This window comes from Peromyscus leucopus, chromosome 5, assembly GCF_004664715.2.
Source record: "Peromyscus leucopus breed LL Stock chromosome 5, UCI_PerLeu_2.1, whole genome shotgun sequence".
NCBI classification, from domain to species: domain Eukaryota; kingdom Metazoa; phylum Chordata; class Mammalia; order Rodentia; family Cricetidae; genus Peromyscus; species Peromyscus leucopus.
Window position 1 is genome coordinate 110121688 of NC_051067.1, and position 22289 is coordinate 110143976.

Sequence of the window (22289 nt, forward strand, 5' to 3'; positions counted from 1 at the left end):
TAAGAAGAAAGACTTGTTGGTTCAATGTTTTACAGGGACCAGGGATGCTCAGTCTGGTTTAATCCCTCCCACAGAAACCAAAGGTTTTCCAAATAATTATAGACCCAGCAATGAGGGTCCTAGAAGAAAGTGCATAAATAATCCTGTTTGTTATGCTCTATTAAAAATTCAGAAAGATTTTAAATTCAAGTGATAATCTGGTCATCCTGAGGGATAGGCTTGTATTTAATAGCCAGGCATTTTTACCTATTCAATTATGATGAGAAATATTCTAATGAAGTTATAAAGCTCAGCTGAGGAATGTTAATCACCTGAGTGAGTTCAGTAAGAGCCGTGTTGAAAAACACACCTGAACAGGCTGAGCCTCCTCCTAACATGGTAATTCAGCATTGTGTATAGAACCCTTCTTTCCTATAGTCCCCTGGCACTTGGCAACGTAAGGCTAGAAACTACAAAGCTCATCTGATTGTCTCTCCAGTGGCCATATTTCCATCCTAGCAAGGAGTCATGGGTCAGGCATGCATTTTCCCCAAAATTTACACAAGAGAATAAAGATACATTGTTTTAGCCCTTTCCTGACTACACACACACACACACACACACACACACACACACACACTAGAGAGAGAGAGAGGGAGAGAGGGAGGAGAGAGAATCTGAAGGCTTGAGATTCTTAGATAAAATACAGGATGGCAGTTACATTTGAATTTTAGATAAACAACAAGTTAGGTTATGAGTATATCCCAAATGTTGCATGGTATACATTTCTACTAAATAAAGGCACTGTTTATCTAAAATTCAAATTCAATTGAGTTGCTTTAAAAAAACAGAAATACTATATACTATTTAGGTTTGACAACTTAGGCAGATTCCTCTCACCTTCAGACATTCCCTACAAACAACTGAAGATAATGGTATCGATTCAAAATCCATCATCATGTAAGGATTTATTCAAATGTTTTTGGATGTAGTCTGTGGCCCTAAGAAAATGAGGTGTTGCACTGTGTGCTGGTGACCCTGCTCCTTCCTGTCTTCCAACTCAACCTCGACGTCTAAACTCCATCACTTCAAGGGGCACAATGGCCCTGACTACTCAGCTCAGTAGTATAAAAATAAAAACAAATTAAAAACAAACAAACCAGTGACAGCTGCCATTTTCACATGCTCGGTTCATACCAGCATCCCTTCTCCCACATTGCTACCCAAGCGGCGTCTAACCTGGTCCTGTCCAGGAAGCATCCCAGGTGGGTGGGTGTGGCTCTTAACGACCCCCACCTTCACTGTGTCAGTTAGTCCAGCCACAGCAGCGAGCCTGCTCGTGCATGAGCTCAGTCCCTGTGAAGTGTGTAGAAGAGAAAGCATCCTGCCTTCTCAGGATTTAGTCTCACTTGAGGAGCTGTGTCCTTGCTACCTAATAGTAAAAGAACCACTACAGGGTGAGGAGGTGGCTGAGTTGGTAAAGTACTTGCTGTGGAAGCTTGAAGATCTGAGTTCTAGCCTTAGAACCCATATAAAAAGCTGACCGCAATGGTGCGCATCTGCAGCCCCATAGCGGGGAGGTAGAGATAGAAGGATTCCTGGGGCTTGCTGGCCTGCTCATCTAGATAAGCCAATGAACTCCAGGTTGAAGGAGAGACTCTGCCTCAAAATATATGATGGTGTGCTATTGAGTAAGACACTAACTTTGACTTTTAGCCTCTTTGTGCATACACGTACCTGTGCACACACATGAATACATACTTGTATGAACCCACAGGAAATAATAATGATAATAATAATAATAATAATAACAATAATAATAATAATTATAAGCTTCCAGGCAGGGAAACAGGAGACAGGACTGAGAAGGGAGACAGAGGAGGGGTGGGTGTGTAGCACCTCAAAAGTTCTCTATGCACCCATTGTCTGTCTGAGGAGCAGCAAGGATGGCAGGGTCCAGGCATCAGTCTTCATGCACCGGGTTCTCACACTTTCTCTGAGCGTGGAGTGAAAGGACATTTTCAGAGTCTTTATTTAATCCGCAAAATAAATAGAAGAATTAGATTTCTAGCTATGTTTCTGACTGCATGTTTTTAATACTTCATGGAGTAAGGAGGAGGAGGAGGAGGAGACCATATCAAATCCCACATAAATTTGCTGAGCCCAGAATAAATATTTATAAAGATGGGAATGTGTTCCAGAGTATAGGTGGATGGAGGCTGGGCATGCAGAATGAGGCACCAGGTCAGGCTGACCTGACACTTTTGGCTAACTGCTAGGTGGACAGGGACAGAGCTGTCAAATCTGAGGTAGAATAGAGAAAATGTGATCTTTGAGACGACTGCTACCCCCGTCTCAGAAAAGACACGCTGTTTACCTGGATCCAAAGACTGTTTACAAAGCATAGGCCAAACAGTTCATACCCACATCCGGGAGCTCAGGTTGACTCCCAGCCATGTCAGCGGCAGCCTGAGCTGACTGGTGTGTTTCTCTATGTAGGGGGCCCACTGTAGAAAAGGACGATTGTGGTGCTCCTGGTCTTGGTTACAGTAGACAGGTATGCTTACAACACACCAGTGTCAGATCTGGAACACAGTAAATGATGCAAAATATGATGTTTCTTTATAATAGTGTGTGTGTGTGTGTGTGTCTGTCTGTCTGTGTGTCTGGGTGTGTATGAGTGTGTGTGTTTTCGTGGGAGACGGGCAACGTGATTTCTCCTAGGAACAAGATACCTCTCTTCTTCCTCCTCCCCCTTTACTGACAGTAAAATAATTTATACTTTTATACTTTTTTCGCTGATAAAGTGGGAACATCAGGGCATGGGCTTTATTTTTTCTTAAGGAAATACTGATGGGATTAGAAAGTAGAACTTGAGGACTTTGGTATCCTGAAGTACAAAGAAGCATTTTCTCTGTTTCTTTCTTGTGAGAGAGCATGTCTACCCTAAAATTAGATGGAAGAGTGTTTTCACTATTGGATGGAGATGAGAATTTCACACACATAGCATGAGGTTTTGCCTCATAGGTACCTGGGGGCCCAACCAGCCCACAGGGTGTTGGATACAACTGTTCCTTGGAGCCATAGAAACCCTGTCCCCTTGGGCTCATCACCCATGACACTGAACAGCCACATCATTGTCAAAGCAAATCACACATCTACATTAAAATGATAACAACAGCCTTCATATTGATCATCCCAATGTTACTCCCTGGAACACACAGCTTCAAGCTGCCCAGGAAGGACAGGTATGATACCCAGAATACAGCCCTCTGCTCTCAGAGCCTGCATTGACCACAGCATCAGCTGTGAATTCCTACCGTTATCTATACATGTGAATGTAGGGGGTAAAGCAGTGTGCCTGTATATACTGGGCATCAAAAAGCAATTTCTTGCTGCAGTGACTTTAATGTATTCAGTAACCTTCTGTTTATTTGGGTATTATTTGCTGAAAACACTTGGAAAGCTTTGGTATAAGAGTGTAGGAAAACCCTGGCTGGGTGTTGATACAGAGCATCGCTCTTCACACACCGGCAGCCTGGACCACTTGGGCAGGCAGCGGAGGAGCTGTCTCTTTTTGCTGCACAGCATCAAATAAGGTCAGTGATACTGCTGGTATGCTGCCTTCTTTTATGGTCCATGTTATCAAGGAGACCTGTAAAAGTTTCCTGCTTTTGATATCTTGACCCATGGTGTTACTTGCTTGCTGCTTGTGGTTTAGAGATTTAACGAAACAGACAGGGAGAGAAGTAAGGGAGAGAGTTGGCATTAGGTGAGAAACAGAACCATAAAGACAAAGGCCTTGAAAAAAAGAGGAGGAGGAGGAAAGGAGAAGATGAAGAAGGGAAACATAAAAAGAAACAGTCTGGGAAAAGGATGTTTGGGAATGTTCTGGACTTGGGGGCTGGAAGAAGGGACATGGGAGATCCTAAATGGGACTGTGGCATGGGTTTCAACTAGAACAATGTAGAATAGAATTTAAGATGTTGGCAAACTCCTCTCTACCATAGCTAGAATGTGGAGATAAGTGCATGATACATGGGTTTACAGGGCCAAAAGAGAAGGATTTGCAAGCCCCTAGGTACTATTGCTCAACTCTTCCAATTTACAGAGGCAAAAATCTGTGAGAGCAAGCTATTGGTTTTAGTGAGGATTTAGAATACCATGATCTTATGGAATCTTGAGTCTCACTCTTTCAGGGGGACCATGTACATATGTCTAATGCATTATCTGTGGTTGCTGGTAGTGATTCTTATAACATATCTTGGTTAGTGATGTTGAGTTTGATGAACACCCTTACAGAGGTGACCAGTACCTTATGTGCAGTTTGCATAGCATGGCAGCGTGAAGTCAGGGTAATGGTTGAAAACAAGACAGGAGAAGATGCATTGGTTGACAATGGGAGTTTGCCCAGTGATTCGGAAGGGCAGATATGCCTGGTGATTTTTTTCCATCTGATCCCGTGTAGAATGTCAAACCCTCAGTCCTTGCCTGTGCAGTGATTTTATGTCATCATGTCCCCCTGTGTTAGCTGATTGACATGTGCCAGGAGTGTAGAGTGAGGAGCTATAAGATGAATAGGAATGTGTGAGAGGTAGATGGTGACGCTGGGCGGTTCGTACTTTCCCAGTACTGCTATCTGAATTTCATTGGCTGTGTTGCTTTGCCAGGAGGTAGAATTACTTGTCTGGCAAGAAGAGAAGCAGTCCATGACTCTCTTACAGAGGTATGCTGATATAAAAACCACCAGGATTTGGGGTTTGGGTTTAATCATGAGATGTTTTTGAGATGATTTGAGGGATGACCTTGGGTTTGGTTGCAAATAGAAGGTAACTCTCTCCACTCATTTTTTTGGTAGTCTTTTTAACTACAAAAAAAAATTGTACAAAATTATTTCCAAACCCTATTCAACAGAGGGAACAGAAGAGAGCATAAGGTGAGCAGGTGGTGATAGACATGGGGACACACCGATAGAGATACAACTTTTCCAGGCCTCATCTTATGGTGCTTCATGAAAAAAAAGAGAACAAAATGCTTTTGGAACAGTTATACATTTGAAAGGTTCATATGCCATGTAGCTACATCCCAATCATGTTCAATTCTCAAAATGTTCTTTCTGTACTTTGAGACAGTGTCTAGGTAAGCAACCCAGGTTGGCCTGAAACTCTAAACCCTTTACCTCGGCCTTCAGAGTTCGTGGGTTGTAGGTGTGCACCACTACAGCCAACTAGAATGGTCTTATATCTCATGGTTTTTATTTACCATCATCATCATCATCATCATCATCATTGTGTATATGTGTGATGTGATATGTATTGTGTGTACATGTACATGTGGAGGCCAGAGGATAATTTTGTGGAGTCAGTTTTCTCAATGACTCTGACCTCACAGTTTAATCAGAATATAAAAATCAAAGTACAAAAATAATTAATCAGTATGCTTGTCTCTTAGTACTCTCAGAGAATGGACTCTAGGTGGGATCCCCCCACTTCCCAAATACTTTTCAGTTGGTTAAACCAACACTGCCTTTGAAATATCCATGGGTGTGGAACTATCACTAAGTTGAGCTCACCCTATAGTTCCAGAAAACATATAAAGCAAGTGAGACCCACATATGAACTATGGAGATTAGGATACAAATTACATTAAGCAACATCTTTTCCCAATAGTCTGCCAGTAAGTCTCAAACATCTTGATATAATTTGAAGACACTACTGTTTGGTGAGGAAGTCTTCAATGTTTTGACAATACCAAGGTCATAGTAGGGTAGTCAGCTCTGATGCCTTCATTATATTAAGGAAAAAGAGCAGATGGCTATGTAGCTCCAGAAAAATGAACTTCTTTAGAAGTAGAGGAGGCGTGGACTGGCAAGTTGTAGTACCATCAGACATTGCCTTTTCATTAAATATAGAGGTGCTCCATTTCTGAAGCTGTTACAGCTGCCCACTCCCCCACCCTCACCCCACCACCATGAAGTCGGTAAGATGTGACTTTAGAACTGAAAATGAAACACAAGAAAAGGCTTCCTTCTCTTTGGGCTGGTTGGTACTATTTTCAGTGCTGAGCTGGGAGCCATCATCTGCTGAAGGTTTGAAGATAAACATCATCAAGAAGCATCATGTCTACCTAGGCCTGGCCACTCTGGGTTGAGAGGATAAATTCAATTCGTTGTGACTGAGACAGGTCTCTTTTTCTCCCAGCATGTGATGAAATAGATAGCTTATTGCTGGTATCATTGGGCTGCTGGGGTCAGAGCAACCCTAAGGCAAATTAACATGAAGCTGAAAGGTAGGATTGGCTGCTGCTCACTGTGCCAGTTTCTGTCTGTCTTTCTTTTTTTTTTTTTTTTAATAAAGAATGTCATTGAATTAACCTATGCAAATACATCTTCCCAAATAATAAAACACAGATCCTTTGGTGAAATGTATGCCTACCATGTATTGCTCTCATTTTAATAACAGCAGATTAGTTTCTTCCACCACGGAGGCTGGAAATGTAGCCTCTGACAAATCTACACTCTTGTGGGCGACACAGTGACACAGAGAAAACTTAAGTGACAGGGACAGCTTTAGAGAATCAAGCCTGGCTGCTCTGACGTTTCCCAGATGTGACCTGGCTACCACCGCAGATAGTACATAGAGTAGCAGTATACTATAGTTTAAGATATACTAAGACACTATTAACACACAAAATCCATGACTTTCTAAATATTTTGGATTAAGTTCTAATGAAGTTCTCCTTTATACTATACAGAGAGAATGAGCATTTCCTTTCTATGGTACATTGACTTTGATGGGATAAAGTCATAGGTAAATCAAAAATGGTACAAGAAGACCAGCTGTTGACCAACAGTGTGCATTCAGATACCACTGGACCTTGTAAACAGAAGCACAACAACTTCCAACATCCCCACCTCCAAGAAGATAAATCTATTACTTTTTACTCATTTAAGACTCCTATTTTGAAAGACTTTGAAAACCATTTTTCCTGATGTAAACTTCATGGTTTGAAGGATTCTTTTCACCTCACAGAGGTGCACTCCTGTGCAGTGATTCACTTTTCCACCTAAGGATATCTCTACCTGCCAACAAACATAAAGCAATCAGTGTGACTGATTGGATCAGTGTAACTCAGGCCAACCCCAATCAACAAAGCATAATAATAATATATCCTTAGGACACACGCTTGCATCCAAACCACCCACAGCTCTATGGTGATGGAAAAATTTGTTTTAAGGATAGAGAGAATATGGAACCCAAAGGCCAAGCATCTGGAACAGCTGGAGTCAGAACCTGGAAGATGACCAGCACCAGAGGCAGAAGTCTTTCTTGGTTTCTTGTTGATGATCCTCTTTGGAGATCATTATTATTTCTCGGCAGCCTGTCTTTCTCTGGTGCGTTGTCCAAATGGAAGATGGCTGCATACCACTCCCAACTTCATTTCTCAGTAGACTGAGGACTGGCTCTCTGTGTGGACACCATGCTTCTGTGGAGCAGGCTCTGGCTCATCTTGCTTCAGACAGATGTCCATTCTGATCTCACCAATTGTATGTTGATGCCCACTCACATAGGCTCTTGAGAAAGTGTTCAATTTATAGTTTTTGGCAAGGAGGTTGTTAAATACAGCCATCATTAAGAATTAAACTTGTTTTCTTGTAGATTTTAGGTGAATCAGGTCAGGAGAGGAGAAGTGGGAGGAAAGATGGAGGATGAAGGAACAGGAGACAAAGATGAGATCGAAAGCATAAGGGTTTAGTTATGACTAGGGCTATGAGGGGACAGAAAAAGTAGGTACAGAGGAACTGAGTCAGAACGGAACTGAAACTGTGTAGATAGAATCTTGTTGTAGGGGAATAAAGTAAGTGGGCAAAAAAAAAAAAAAAGAATTAAACTTGTAATTGAATAACAATCATAAAACAAATCACTTCCTGATTGAGATATTTTACCATTACTAATACTTTTGATCATGTATATCTTATAGAAATATGTTATTGTATACTTCTCTTCAACTCTCCAGTCAGTGACATGTTAGAACCTTGAAATCAACTATGGTAGAAATTGTCAAACACTGTAGATAGGTAAGAGAGTGGTTATTGGTTTGTTTCTTTGCTTGCTTTATCATTAGACACCTACCAACATATCCTCTACCCACTTCAGGAGTTTCTCCTCTATTACTGTTATAACATTCTCTGCCCAAAGCAACTTAAGAGAAAAAGGAATCATTTTAGCTCACAGTCAGAGGGCTGGAGTCCATCATGGTGGGGACGGCACAGAGGCAGGATGTGAGGCCAGGCATTCACATTGCATCACCAGCCTGGAAGAAGAACAGGAAGTGGAAGCAGGCTATAAAACCTCAAGCATATCCCCAGAAACCCCCTAAAGGTGCCTAACCTCCAGCTGAGCACGAACTGTTAGAACACATGCACTTATCCATGGGGGATGAGAGTGGGGTCTGGGTCTCTCTCCGAGTAAACAAACAAAAACAATGACAGCATTCCACTTTGTGGCAGGGTTAAGGGATCAAAATCGATAAGGAGATCACCACTCATGAACTAGACTATGCCTACCCAGATCTAAAGACCTTCCTTTTGAGTGAAATAAATCTCTCAAAGTTTGTTCATTTGGTATATACTTATTTTTATGCTACAAAACATCACAGGAAAGTTTCTGAGGCCTTTTTGGTTTGGTGCCTATGATGATAACAGTGGTGGGAGCAGTAGCCATAGTTATTAAGTATGATTTTAAGAGCGTGGCCTATATGATTTCATGTTATCTGCAGACACCTGTCTTTCAAACTGAGTTAACTTTAACAGATATTTATAGTGTTTAATATATAGCAGATATGGTTCTATATAAGCATGATACATCAGTGGACAAGCAGAGATCCTTGGTGCTGATGGTGTATCTGAGGGGGTTGAACCTCAAGTATACATTGCAGTATATGGCAGACAGAATTGGATAGGGGGAACTGAGAAGTCCCTGCTTAGACACATGTCATAGCAATTTTAACTGGAAGGTTTAGTAGAATATTATTTGGAAGTGTGTTACTTTTGTTTGTATTGCATTTGTTTAACTCTGTGAAGCTGTGTTATTGTGCCTGTCTAAAACACCTGATGGTCTAATAAAGAGCAGGCCAATAGCAAGGTAGGAGAAAGGATGGGTGGGGCTGGCAGGCAGAGAATATATATAGAAAGTGAAATCTGGGAGGAGAAGCTCAAGTAGCCAGAGAAGGAGGAGGCCATCAGGGGCCAGCTACACAGCAAGCTGCGGAGTAAGAGTAAGATTTACAAAAGTAAGAGAACGGGAAAAGCCCAGAGACAAAAGGTAGACAGGATAATTTAAGTTAAGAAAAGCTGGCTGGAAAGAAGTGAGCTAAGGCTGGGCATTCATAATTAAGACAAAGCCTTCATGTGTGATTCACTTGGGAGCTGGGTGGCAGACCCCCCCAAAAGAGCCCAAAACAAAGAACAACAGAAGGTCAAAGTGGAACTCAAGGAGAAGGTATTTGATGAAGACTTAGTGGACCCAAGGTTGTGTTCTCCAGACAGAACTCTAAGTACAATGGCTCCAACATACAAACAGGCTCATTGTGTCAAAGCAGCTGAGGACACCACCATGGCTGAGCTTCATTGGTAAGGGACAAGAAATAGGAAGTCATGTAGGGTGAGGGGGAGAGTAGTAGATCACCCTGTAAGCTACTGTAACATGATGGTTTCTAGGTTCCAAAAGGATCACCCTGCATTCTCGGATGAGAATAGACTTCAGAGGGAGAAGACTTCAGCTCTTATCCAGGAGGGAGCTGATGTAGCTTTGGGGTTACCAGGGTAGCAGACAGGTGCAATGAGAAACAGCTAGTAGTCAGATGTTTTATGGGTTTTGAGAAAGTGCCAAGAAAAATTTCCGATGGGCTAACTAAAGGCAACGAGAGAGAGAGAGAGAGAGAGAGAGAGAGAGAGAGAGAGAGAGAGAGAGAGAGAGAGAATATGAATGAATGAATGAATTTGAGGACAACACTGGTGTTTATGTCCTGGGTAAGTGGAAGGATGGCATGAACATCAGTTGACATGGTAAAAGTGAAAAACTAGACAGACTTGGAAAAATGCCCAAGCTTAGTTAACACTCAGATGTCTAAGAAAACAACCAAAGAATTATGTCAAGTTGCCCCTCAGTTATTCAAGTTTCACTTTTGGAAAAGAAATCTGGGCTAGAGATACAAATTATGACATCTCTGGGACATGGATGGTATCTAAAGTCATGAAATTGGGTGTGTTACTCAAGAGAATGAGGCCCATGATCCAGAACAGAGAGAAAAATAAAAATAAAAATAAAAATGATGATATAGAAGAAAAAAGGGGAATCATTCAACCTTTGGCCAGCAGGAATGACTCGATCTAGAATGAAGCAAAGAGATGAGCTTTTGATAAGAGTGTGATTAATTTATCTGTAGTAACAAGAAGGCAGATGTGACAATGTAGGTCCTGGCTGGATGTGATAGGCAAAGTCTTTGGAAATCCACTTCATATTTATTTTCCCTGGCTGAGTAGAGAGCAGGATCCCAACTGAGAGCTAAGATGAAATGGAAAGCATTGATTTGAGGTTAATGGAGAAAGAGACAATCTTGGAATTTGTTGTGGAAAATGGAATAGATAAATACATTGATGGCCAAACAGCCTAAATTGTTCAGTTGAGGTCCAGTTCACAATCTGAGCATAAATTAGTATTCCTATCACAGTGAGAAGACTTATCAAGAGGTTACATTACCTGCCCAAACTACCCAACTATTTTTTTTTAGTATTTAATTATTTCTCCCCCATTCTCTCTCTCTCTCTCTCTCTCTGTATCTCTGTGTGTGTATCTGTGTGTGTTCACGCCATATGTGTAAGAGTACCTGTAGAGGAAAGAAGAAAGCACCAGATATCCTGGAGCTAGAATTAGAGGCAGTCACCTGACTTGGGTCCTGTAGAAGAGCAGCGAGCATTCTTAATCACTGACCTATCTCTGTAGCCCCTCTAATACAACTATTTAGTGGAGGATCAGAATTCAAATCCAGGCAAGGAGCCTACTCTGTGAAGTCCAGGAGATAGGCTTCTAAAGTTAACTCATGAACAACTGCAATTTTTACTTATAATGGTGAGCATTAAAACACATAATATCTACCTAGAGCTTCAATATTCAGATCTTTTGAAGACACTATCTTTAATTTTTAAAAAGTCCTATATAAAAATTTTCAAGTATAGCATACAGATAACTTCTGAGCCAGTATTTCTTGAGGGAGGATTTATTATTGAAAGTTCTGCAGAGGCATCTGAATAGTAGGTGATGTTGACCTGAGACATTGGAAAGGATCCATCTAGACATATTAGGCATCAGGTATATTTTTAGCAGCACTAAAGGGTAATGAAAGGTGGCCAGAACTGTGTCAGCCTAAGCCCCAAACCAATTAGACCTGGAATAAAGATTCCCATTAGAAAAGGCAAAATATCTTCAATCTTAAAGAAGCTGTGTGCATTTGGTAAGTTCCTTTAAGTATGGACTAGTCTAATGATGAAAGTTCTCTGCTGTCTGTGGTGTAGAGCAACTTATAACCTGTGTTTCATCTCTCCTGCTGATCAGGAGCACCGAAACAACTTTTAGGTTCCCATCATGTTAGTTTTATTCCTTACATGTAACAATAATGATTCCAACTACATGTGAAGCCTGAATGATTCAGTTCAAGTTCACACCTGGTTATCTGAGCCATACATGAGGTTGATGGAGATGGATAAAATTCAGGCCTGATGTCATGAAGATAATAATATGGACCTAATAGTAATAGTACACAGTGTATTGCTGGTCCCTGAGGAAAGTACCTAGACAATGAACACATAAAAGCTAGCATCTCAGATGACATCCTCTTATCAATGGAAGTCTCTAGAAAACAGAAAGGAGTTAAAAATCACACTGTAGAACTTGGTACCTCTTACCAAAACAAATAAACAACAAGTGGTTTGTAGGTCAACACTGGTGTGTACTGGCAGCCTTGTACCCACACTACAGATTCACAACTCTGGTGTAAGAGACTTGAAGGCCTAATTTAATGACTTTTATAGGAGAAATAGGTTTCCAGCCATGGAATCACATGTCTAGATGTCCTGGTCACATTTGACATGCTCAAAGAGGGTACTTAACCTGTGACACTGTTAATATATTGGCACTGCCAGCTACAGTGGAGTCCATCCAAAACTCTATGAAGAAATATACTCCCTTATAGAGATGAATTTTAGATATCAAGGGAGTTATTTTCTAGGAACTTTCTACTGCTGCTTCCCATCACGCATAGCCCCAGACCACCTAATTAAGCTACCAAGAAATAGACAAATCAATCGGAATGTGCCTGCCACTACTACAACATTCCTAGTTATTTCCCATGCTTGAACTGAGAAGTTTAGAATGGGGATATCATTTTCCCATGATTTATGATCTAGGTCACATGCTATTGACTTGTTCAGAGGTGTGTCTCTTCATAGGATCTTTCTGCAGACTCTGAGGGGTGTTCCATTTGACATCTGGATAGTTGTCTTTGGTCACAGTGATTTCAGGCCAGCCAGCTAAACTCAGCATGCTCCAAGAAAGCGACATCTATGGGGATGGGCTGCTCTGTCTCTGAGTGGTATCACTGTAGCCTGCCAGCCTACAGAGGCACCATGTGAAATGTATTTTTACAGGAAGCTGTTTGAAGCCATCTCTTGATTGAAATCTGCCAAATCGGATTCTCAAGAAGAGTCAAGATAGGTTTTTTTTTTCTTGTTTTGCTTTCATCCATTTTGTTTTTCAAATCCCCTTCCTTGGCATCCAACTCCTTGATTTTTTTCTTCTTCTTTCCTATACAGCAGTGTTTCTCAATGTTCCTAATGCTGTGACCCTTTAATGGAGTTCCTTATGTTGTAGTGACCCCAGCCATAAAATTATTTTGTTGCAACTTCATGACAGTAATTTTGCTACTGTTCTGAATCATAATGTAAATATCTGTGTTTTCCAATGGTCTTAGGTGACCTCTGTGAAAGGATCACTTGAATCCCTGGGGGGGTCACAACCCACAGGTTAAGAATCACTGCTACACAGGCTAGTTGTTGTTAGCTCACCTGAAAGTACTAGTAAACTCTTGACCAGGGCAGTCTCCACAGCTGCTCTGTCCAGTGGCAGAATTGCCACCCCCAGGCGAGGTGGCTGGGGAGCATCGTTAGACACTAGACAGGGGATGTAGAGATGGCTCGTGTGGTAAAGCACTTGTCACAGAAGAATGACGACCCCTGTTTGGATCCCCAGCACACATGAGAAAAACGGGAGTGATGGCCCCCACCTGTAATTCTAGCACTGTGGATGGGGGCTTGAAATAGGAGGATCCCTGGGGCTGGCATTGGTAAGTCAAAATCTCTACTTCAGGTTCAGTGAGAGACCCCATCTAAAAAAAAATTAATGGGGGGCGGGCTAGGGAGACTGTTCATTGAGTAAAGTGCTTACTATGCAAGTGTTAGCACCTGGGGTTAGATCCTTAGCACCCATGCAAAGGCTACATGTATTATAGTATATATCTGTAACCACAGCACTGTTGGATGGACAAAGACAGATCAGAGGGTTCACTAGCTACCTAGTCTGACAAAATGGTGAACTCCAGGCTCAGTGAGAGACCCTGTCTCAATATATATATATATAGGGTTGGGGATTTAGCTCAGTGGTAGAGTGCTTGCCTAGTAAGCACAAGGCCCTGGGTTTGGTCCTCAGCTCCGGGGGGAAAAATATATATATATATATATATATATATATATATATATATATGTGTGTGTGTGTGTGTGTGTGTGTGTGTATATATATATATACACAAATATATATACATATATATATTTATAGTGGAGAAATTATTGAAGAAGATATTGCCACATCAACTTCTGGTCTTCTCATGTGCCTACACACACATGTATACACATGTGTGCACATGCACACACATATACACACAATATAGTGGAGAATGATAGAAGATACCCAGTGTTGACCTCTGCCCTCTACATACATATGCATAGATACATGCATACACATACATGAACATATACACAAGCATCCAATACATATGTATATAAACACAGTTGTATATATAAAGGCAGAGAGATAGTTATAGAGATGAAATAGAGATAGGGAGACAGAGAAACAAAGGCAGAAAGACAGAAAAGGAATACAGGACTGATCAATGACTTGAACATTAAGACCCTAGTTGCATTTTTCTTTCTTTTGGAGCAAAGCTGCTCACTCATCAAATGTATTGTTTTCCTATTGTAGAGAGTCTTTCTCTGTACCACCAACTCCCAAATAATGTCCTAAAGACTTTATTAATTATGAAAGCTTAGCCTTTAGTGTAGGCTTGTTTCAACTAGCTTTTATAACTTAAATTAACCCATTTATATTTATCTATGTTCTGCAATGGATCATTAACTCTCTTCCATCTTGTACCTCCTGTTTCCTTTCCATGTCAGCCTGGTGACTCCACCTTTCTTCTTCCCAGAGTCCTCTCTGTTCCCTGAAGTCCCTAACCTCTTCCTGCCTAGCTATTAACATTCAGCTCTGTATTAAACCAATCAGAAGGCACCTTGGCAAAGACACATCTTCACAGTGTAAATAAATGTTCATTTATGCTGTGTGACTTTGCTCTTTGCCTACTTGTGCTTTGCTCCTCACCATCCAAGGAAACCTTAGCTTATTGATTGCTGAGCCTGGCACATATGTAACTGGGAAGCCATCACTTGCTCCTCTCACCTCAGAAGATTGGGCAGCCAGCTGCTTGTTCTGTATTCAGGGTGCTGACATTTAGAAAAGAGTCACTGTAATAAAGCCAAGGTAAGGAAGCTGAGGTCCTATGTGAGTCCTACGGTACCTGATACCTTTGCTTTCTAGATGCAGGCCCCAGTTCTCTGGGATTCTGCACCTACAAGCTGTGGTACTGATAAAATCCAGACTCTCCAAGAGGCTGTGGTGAACAAATCATCACTACGTTGACAACAAGAATATATATGCTTAGTACATTTCTTAGGGTTAATGCATTTGCCAATTCTTTAAGGTCCCCTAAGTCAAAGCAGGGTCCTGTGTTCTCTGACTTTCTTGTTGTACCCCTTGAACCCTTACTCTTGGGGTATATGTCTTCTCCTGCTTTCGATTCCAGGAATTACTGTTCACCTATAATCATCCATGCTGCGACTGCAAACTCCTCCAAGACATAAACCACATGGAATATGTTTTTATATCTCTTATATAGGTATTTTTGTATGCTCAATAAATCTTTTCTGAAGGGCTAGATAAAAGAATGGATGGTTGGGTGGAGAAATGGATGGATGGATAAGTGCCTAAGATATCTTTTGTTGCTGGTATTTCTATGGATATCCGTCAAGGACAGATGACTCAGAGATGTAAAGTATACTATAATAACTATGCCTGATAATGACCCTCCATCTTCCCAAACTGAGAAATCAGAGAAGGTAGAACACATTGCCCATCATATGCTGATAATGCCTAGAATTTCCCACCCAACAAATAAAACCAAATCTGTGTAGTTATCTCCCATACTGTCATCCCTCTCTGAGGGGCTGCTTCCATTTTGGAGAAATAGAAACTAAGTCCTGAGCAGTTGGATTGTTCTGCACATCATCAGAGAGGACTGGTCAGGTCAGTGATGTGAGTGTGTTCATTATATCCATCAATCCATAATTCAACAGCTCCAATATCAAATGTATAAGCTCAATTTCCCATGGTGAGGAATTTGGGTATAGTTTAGCTCAGTGCCTCTGAGTAGTTCATGAGGATGCAAGCAAGGGGCCCCCAGAAGTTTGCCATTTCAAGGCTTGAGTGGTGATTTAAATGAGAAATGTCCCTCATAGGATCAGGCATTTGAACATGTGATCCCTACTTGGTGGTGTTCAGGGAGGAGGTTTTGCAGGTGTGGCCTTCCTGGAGGCGGTATATCACTGGAGGTAGGCCTTGAGAATTCATAGGCTCACCTTACTTGGAGTTCACTCTCTCTACTTTGTGCTTGCCGTAATGGATGTCAACTCTCAGTTTCTTGTTTGGCCACCGTCTCAGCCTGATGGACGCTTTATCCCTCTGCAGTCACAAACCCAAATAGACTCTTCCTTGCCTATGTTGCCATAGTCATGGTGTTTTATCACAGCAACAGAAAAACCACTAGTACAATTGGGGCACATCTGTTTCCAGCGGTGGGTCGCATGTTCTAGGTCCTCACTGGTCCTCTGAAGTTAAAGATGCCTGGCCTTGTGGGTTGATCCAGAGGGAGACACACCATGGCAGGTTACTCCTCTATGTGAAGGCTCTGAAAGAATACAAGGGCAAGGATTGTTTGTGGAGGTCACAGTATTTTAGCAACCTCACTACAAAAGGACATTCCACCATGTTCAATGAATGCTGCCGATCAGAATGTTTCACTTGTTCAACTGAAGAAAGAGATGATATACAGACTCTAATTCCTGGCATGATTATAGGTTATCTCAGACACCATCAGTCATAGTGGGTCCCCAAAGGTCACAGAAAGACCATATGGGAGCTGTCTCTTGCCTGTGTGTGGATACAGTGTTGAATCAGAAGATGGTGCTAAGTGGGAGATCATAGAAGCATCCTACTTCCAAAGTGAAATTTCTGGTCTCCACTTCAAGAGAATGCCTTGGTGAGCATAGCCTCTTTCTGGGAAGTTTTAGCAGCTACCCTTTGTTCCCTGAGTGCCACCCAAGCCTCTCGCCTTCGCAGCCCAAACACTGTGAAATGGTGATGGATTTCTGAGACTATGAAACAAATGTCTAGCCTGGCTCTGGGCGCCTCCTGCAATGGCGATTGCTTTCCCAGCAGGATTAGAGGAGAAGTAAGGAATGTGTCTATAGACTCAAGGAAACTCTGGCTTGATGGTGGGAATGAACCTCACTTTGCATACAGTTGTCTCGTGTGTGGGGAACATGTGCTTCAACTTCTCTAAAATCCCTTAGGAATGTATTCCTTTGTGTCTTTTAAAGCAAGGATTGTTGGGTGGATATAATCAAAGAGATACGGTGTGCTGCCTAAGAGCAGAGGGTAGCTTTAAGCCCCCTTTGCTCCGAATGGCCATTTGCCCTCCAAGCCAACTGTTAGTGCCAAATCTCCTTAACTCCTTAAGCAAGATAATGACATTTTATTAAAGAGCAATTGCGTTATTAGCCACTGGGCTTCAAACACTGAAGCGTCACCAACACCCCACCCCCACCCCACCCCCCACCCCTACCCTGCTTCCCTTGGCTGGATCAGCATGGTCTAAGCTGCTTTTGAGATGTGAAGTTCATGGTAAGAGGTTCTCATTCCCACTCAGAATTAACCAATAAATTAGAATAACTACGTGAGAGGAGGTAAGACAAAGGGGTGTGGAAAGTGGATGGAGGCCAGGGCCTGGGTCGTTTTAAATATGAAACGAAGCCTGGTTTACGTTTTGTATTTTATAGGTTTCAAAATGAAGTGAAAGTCTAACATTAAAGATCAAGGTCAGGGTGTTATCTTTGGTGGGGTGAATGGGGTGGGGGTGACGAGGTCACAGCTTCTGCCCAAGGCTTGGCCCCTCCTTCCTATGGAGCATTTATTTTCCTGGGCTTCTGTCTAATTAATATAAGGCCTTGCTGGAGCTCACTGGCCCTCATTGGGCCTGTCACTCATTAATCAAGCGACCCTTCTAGCCTTGGGTAATGACCTTGAAAGAATATATCAGCCCATGATGGCGGAAGTGAGGAATTAAATTGTTTCTCTGAGTGCTTATGGTCATTGCTGACAATTTATATCACACAGCTGCCCTGGGCTGGCCGGGCTGGCCATTGTACAGCAATCATTTTCCTGGCCGGGAATGGATTGTGTGTCGGACAGGGACCAAACTGGCCTCCTGTACATCTCCATCTTTATACTCCTTTCCCCTCCCCCAACGTCTTTTAATCACGTCTTTGTTTGAGAGGCAGGGATTTCACAAAGTTAAAAGCTCTGTCATTAAGGCCACCAAGAGCCAGGAGCTCAGGGTAAATCTTGAGTCTCGCACTGCTTCAGAGCTTTGTCCCTGAGCACGCTACTCTCGCCTCTGCTGATGTAAGGCTTACAAAAGAAGTGTCTTGAGAATTACGTTAGCTCAAAACTCATAAGAGAAAAATTACTGGAAATATTAAAAGTCTGCAGAGGGGGTATTGTGTATAAGTGATTAAGCACAAACCCGTTCTGGGTCTGTCTAAGAGGTCAGGGAGATATTGGTTGCTGGTCCTGAGAGAAATGGGCAAGGGTGGAGATGCTTCTCCTTTCTACCTTTCATGATAGTGTATTTAGGCCTAGTGGTATCATGGGACATGTGAATGTATAGCTAAAATTGTACCTTCATACCAAGACAGATGTTATCTGTACTTGAAATAAAATACCATTTGTCCAATAGAAGATTGTTTACTCATTCCTCTTCTATTTTACTCATCTGTGTGTGTGTGTGTGTGTGTGTGTGTGTGTGTGTGTGTGTGTGAGTGAGAGAGAGACATGCATGTGAGCATGTTAGAGGACAACCTTGGGTATTATTCCTCAGGAACCATTCATCTGTTTTGTTGGTGATGCTCTTGAGATAAAGTCTATCACTGGGGTTCATCCATTAGGTGAAGCTGGCTGGCAAGTTAGCCCTATGGATCTGCTGTCTCCATCTTCCTGGGGATGGGATTGTAAACACGTGCTAACGTGTGCCTTTTTATGCGAGTGCTGGAGGTCCAACTCAGGACCTCAGGCTTGCAAGGCAAGCATTTTACCAACTGAGCCAAACTCCAGTTCCTATTTGCTTATCTTCAAACTAAGTCAACAAATTTGAAGAACTCTTTCCTGCAAGATAGACTTTCTCATTGGTTCATAATGTTGCAGTTGAGTTTACTCACAGAAGAATTCAGAAAGAGGTGAATCCCATTAACCAACAGCCAGGAAACAGTGTGCTCCTATGCAGCCCCTTCCAAATCTCTATGACTGGGTTTTGTGTGCAAAGTTTTATTCCCATGATGAGATGTCTGTGACTTGTTCTGTTTTTTTGTCCCACTAGTATGTAAAAATTTGACACTGTTACTAAATGTATGTGCCAAAACTTCAAAGAGAAATCACCAACAGGACCCCGATGGGTAGAAGAGAGACGAGTGTTGGCCAACTGAGGCTTGTTTTTGGTTCTTCCAACTTGCTGTCTATGTAGCATTGATGAACAGTGCTTGCCTCATGCAGTCATCCCCGCCCCCCAGGTCTAATGGCATGAATGTTTCTGCTGGTCCCAGTTGCTTCTTGAACTTGAATCCTGTCCTTCTTGTGTGACCAAGTTGGCTACATTGGGTAGTTGGCAGAAGGAAATAGGCAAAGAAAAAAGATACTGCCTAAATTTCCCAGACCTCTGTCTTTCTGTAAAATGGTACAAATATTTCTTCTGTCCTTAGCCTATCTAGGGAAGACCATGTATGGATTAGGAAAACCTGATAACACAAATACCAGGGGAAGCAGAGGGTGAAATGTATGATAACCCTAATGGGAATTATGGCAAAATGTTGTCCCTAGTGGAGAGAGCATGGGAGGCCAAGGTTTTATCTTTGTGGTTTCATCTTTGAATTCTTCACCTTACCGAGTAGAATAACTTGTATCTCACTCAAGAAAAGAACAATGTGTTGAGTGGTGGGATTCACTTATTCACTCATTTATTGATCTAAATACGAGAATCCAGAAGGTTCCTTAGTTCTCTGGGAGCTAATATGAAGGGAACTGCCGTGAAAATGCATCAGAACTTTGCCTTTCTGCCTCATGGAAAGTCCACGTATCTGAGAGTCTGAGGCCTCACTTCCCATGCTCAGGACTGCCCCCAACTCTCAATGTCAACTTTGAACAAATCACCGTTCTCAAGAAACATCAACATCTATCAATTTTAAATGAAGGGGTTGGACTTGCTATGTCCATCGTCTTGGCAGCATGACGGTTCTGTAATTCCAGAGGACTGCCTGTCATTCTCGGAGAGAGAGCCAAATAGCAGGAAAAGAATGTGTTCGTGTTTCTTGAAAAAATGGTCAGAAATGCTTGGACTTTGTGCATATGCGGTTGTAAAGTTGTCCTGAATTGGCTGCTAGAAGGAGTTAGTTGACAGATGAAAATGCCCTCCATTCAAATCCCTCGGCTCCCCATCCTCTCAAACAAGTATTGGTACCAGCCGGTCACTCATCCCCTGCCAGAGGCTCATTTCTCTGCTGTGCAGCTCCAATGATAAGCACCTGGAGTTTTCAGGTGCAATGATGGAGATGTGGGAAGTTTTCTCTGCCTTTCTACCAAGCTCTCCATCATCAGCCCATCCTCCTCTTTGTGCACAGTCAATGAGATGGTGCACATTTTTCAAACTCCCCTCATGCTTTCAATGAAGGATGTCTGAATATGATGCATATAACTTCCAATTTTGAGGTTTGTCTTAGTAAAGGTTGGAGCACATTCTTCATGAGGTGTGTGTGACGTGAGGAAAAGTGGAGTTCTGGAAGTTTCTAACAAGAGAAATCTTTCTTCTATGTCTCATTTCTTTCCAAACATACACACAAAACAACTCAGCTCTTCCCCCATCCCTGGGATCTTGTATGAATCGAAGTGAAACATGACAGACATGATACTGACTGTCCTTTTCAGGTCTTATTTTGCCACCCGGGTCTGTGGAACAGTGCTACAGAGTGTGGAGCATACTCCCAGAAACGCGTGGGTACATGAAACAAGCAACGATTTCATGCCCCATCTGCCTCTAGAGTGGCACGTACACCAATAGCAGAGTTATGTGTACAGCAAAGGTACATCAGGTCACCAGTTCAGATACCATGGAGTAACTTTGGCTGAAGTGGTACAGGATCTTTGTGCATTGCCAGTGGTGGATTTTGGAAATGTGTAAGTAAATACCTTCTTTCATGTGCATGTAAGTTAATTTTGCCTCCAAAAAAGAAAGGAAAAGTTTTCAAATCCTAGTAAATCGCAAGTCACCCTTTAAGAGATCATGGAATATAGTATGGAAGGAAGGGAGAAAAATCAAAAGCTGGTGAAATCCCCGAGGAATAGAGTAAACTCCAGGCACAGCTTTACAGTGAGGGAGGTGGACTTGGATGACCCAGGTTCTTACCCACTGTGCCAGTTCTTCCAGATGATGGGTCCTTTGACTGTACCCATTCTTCATCTCTTTTCTTGTACCCTGCCCCCGGGAGATAGACACACAGCCAGTGAAGGGGTTCCTCCAATCCCTTCTGCAGACCTGCTTGCAAGTGAGATGACCAGACACCTTACAAAATCAAATCTGCACTAATGGGGGGCATCAGAAACTGATTGCATAAGCATTTGTTGAACTTACTCCATCTCTCTAGCAGTTCTTGGAGGAAGGTTGAATCAAGCCAGTTTTGTGATGTGCCTTTAACTTCTTCCATCTATGTCTGGTCTCTTTGAAAGGCCTTTTAAGATCCCAATAAATTTCTGATTTATTCTCCATGTTTCTCGACTTCTTTTTGTTTTTTAAATTGATTTTATTATGCATAAAATGACAGACACCCATGTTCCAATACCTAACACCACTGGCCGACTAATATGGAATTCTTCCTGTAATCACTAAGTGAAAGCATATTTAACTGCCAGAGCATATGTGCAGCATTAGATAGCCAAGGCTTCTCTGCAAACTTGTTATATCTTTTTGCAGAAAAAAGAGGAGCATGGCCTTCTCATAGCACTTGAGAGATGGTTCTCATTATGGGAAACATTACCTTTGCAGACTTGGGATTCCAGGGAGCTGCAGCTGGGAACCCATGACTGTTGTCGGTAGAATTAAGGACATTATAGAAAGCAGCAGCAGCGAAGTAGTCAGCATGAGCATCTGCCGGAGCTGCACCAGGACACAGTTAACAGGAGAGGACATTTTCCTGGGGTTCCCTCCGCTCTCCTTTTTTCATTCCACTGTGTCTTCTCACAGTGACCTTCTCAAGAGTTACCAGAGCATAAGAGAGTGAGGTTTGGGAACAGATTAAATGTGGGGGTCAGTGTGAAACATAGATACCATGCCCACTCCACCCCACAGTTTGTAAGAGGTGGCCTGTACTATTCTTACCCCTCACATATATGGTGCAGTGTTCCCATAGAACACATTATTCTGGTTGTCATTATTACTGTTAGTGCTGTTAAGGACAGTTCACATTCAGGGAGCTGAGCTACATGTCACCCTCCAGTCTAAACACTACAACATTCTTTATGGAAGGCGGTAGTCTTTGTATTTTATTAATG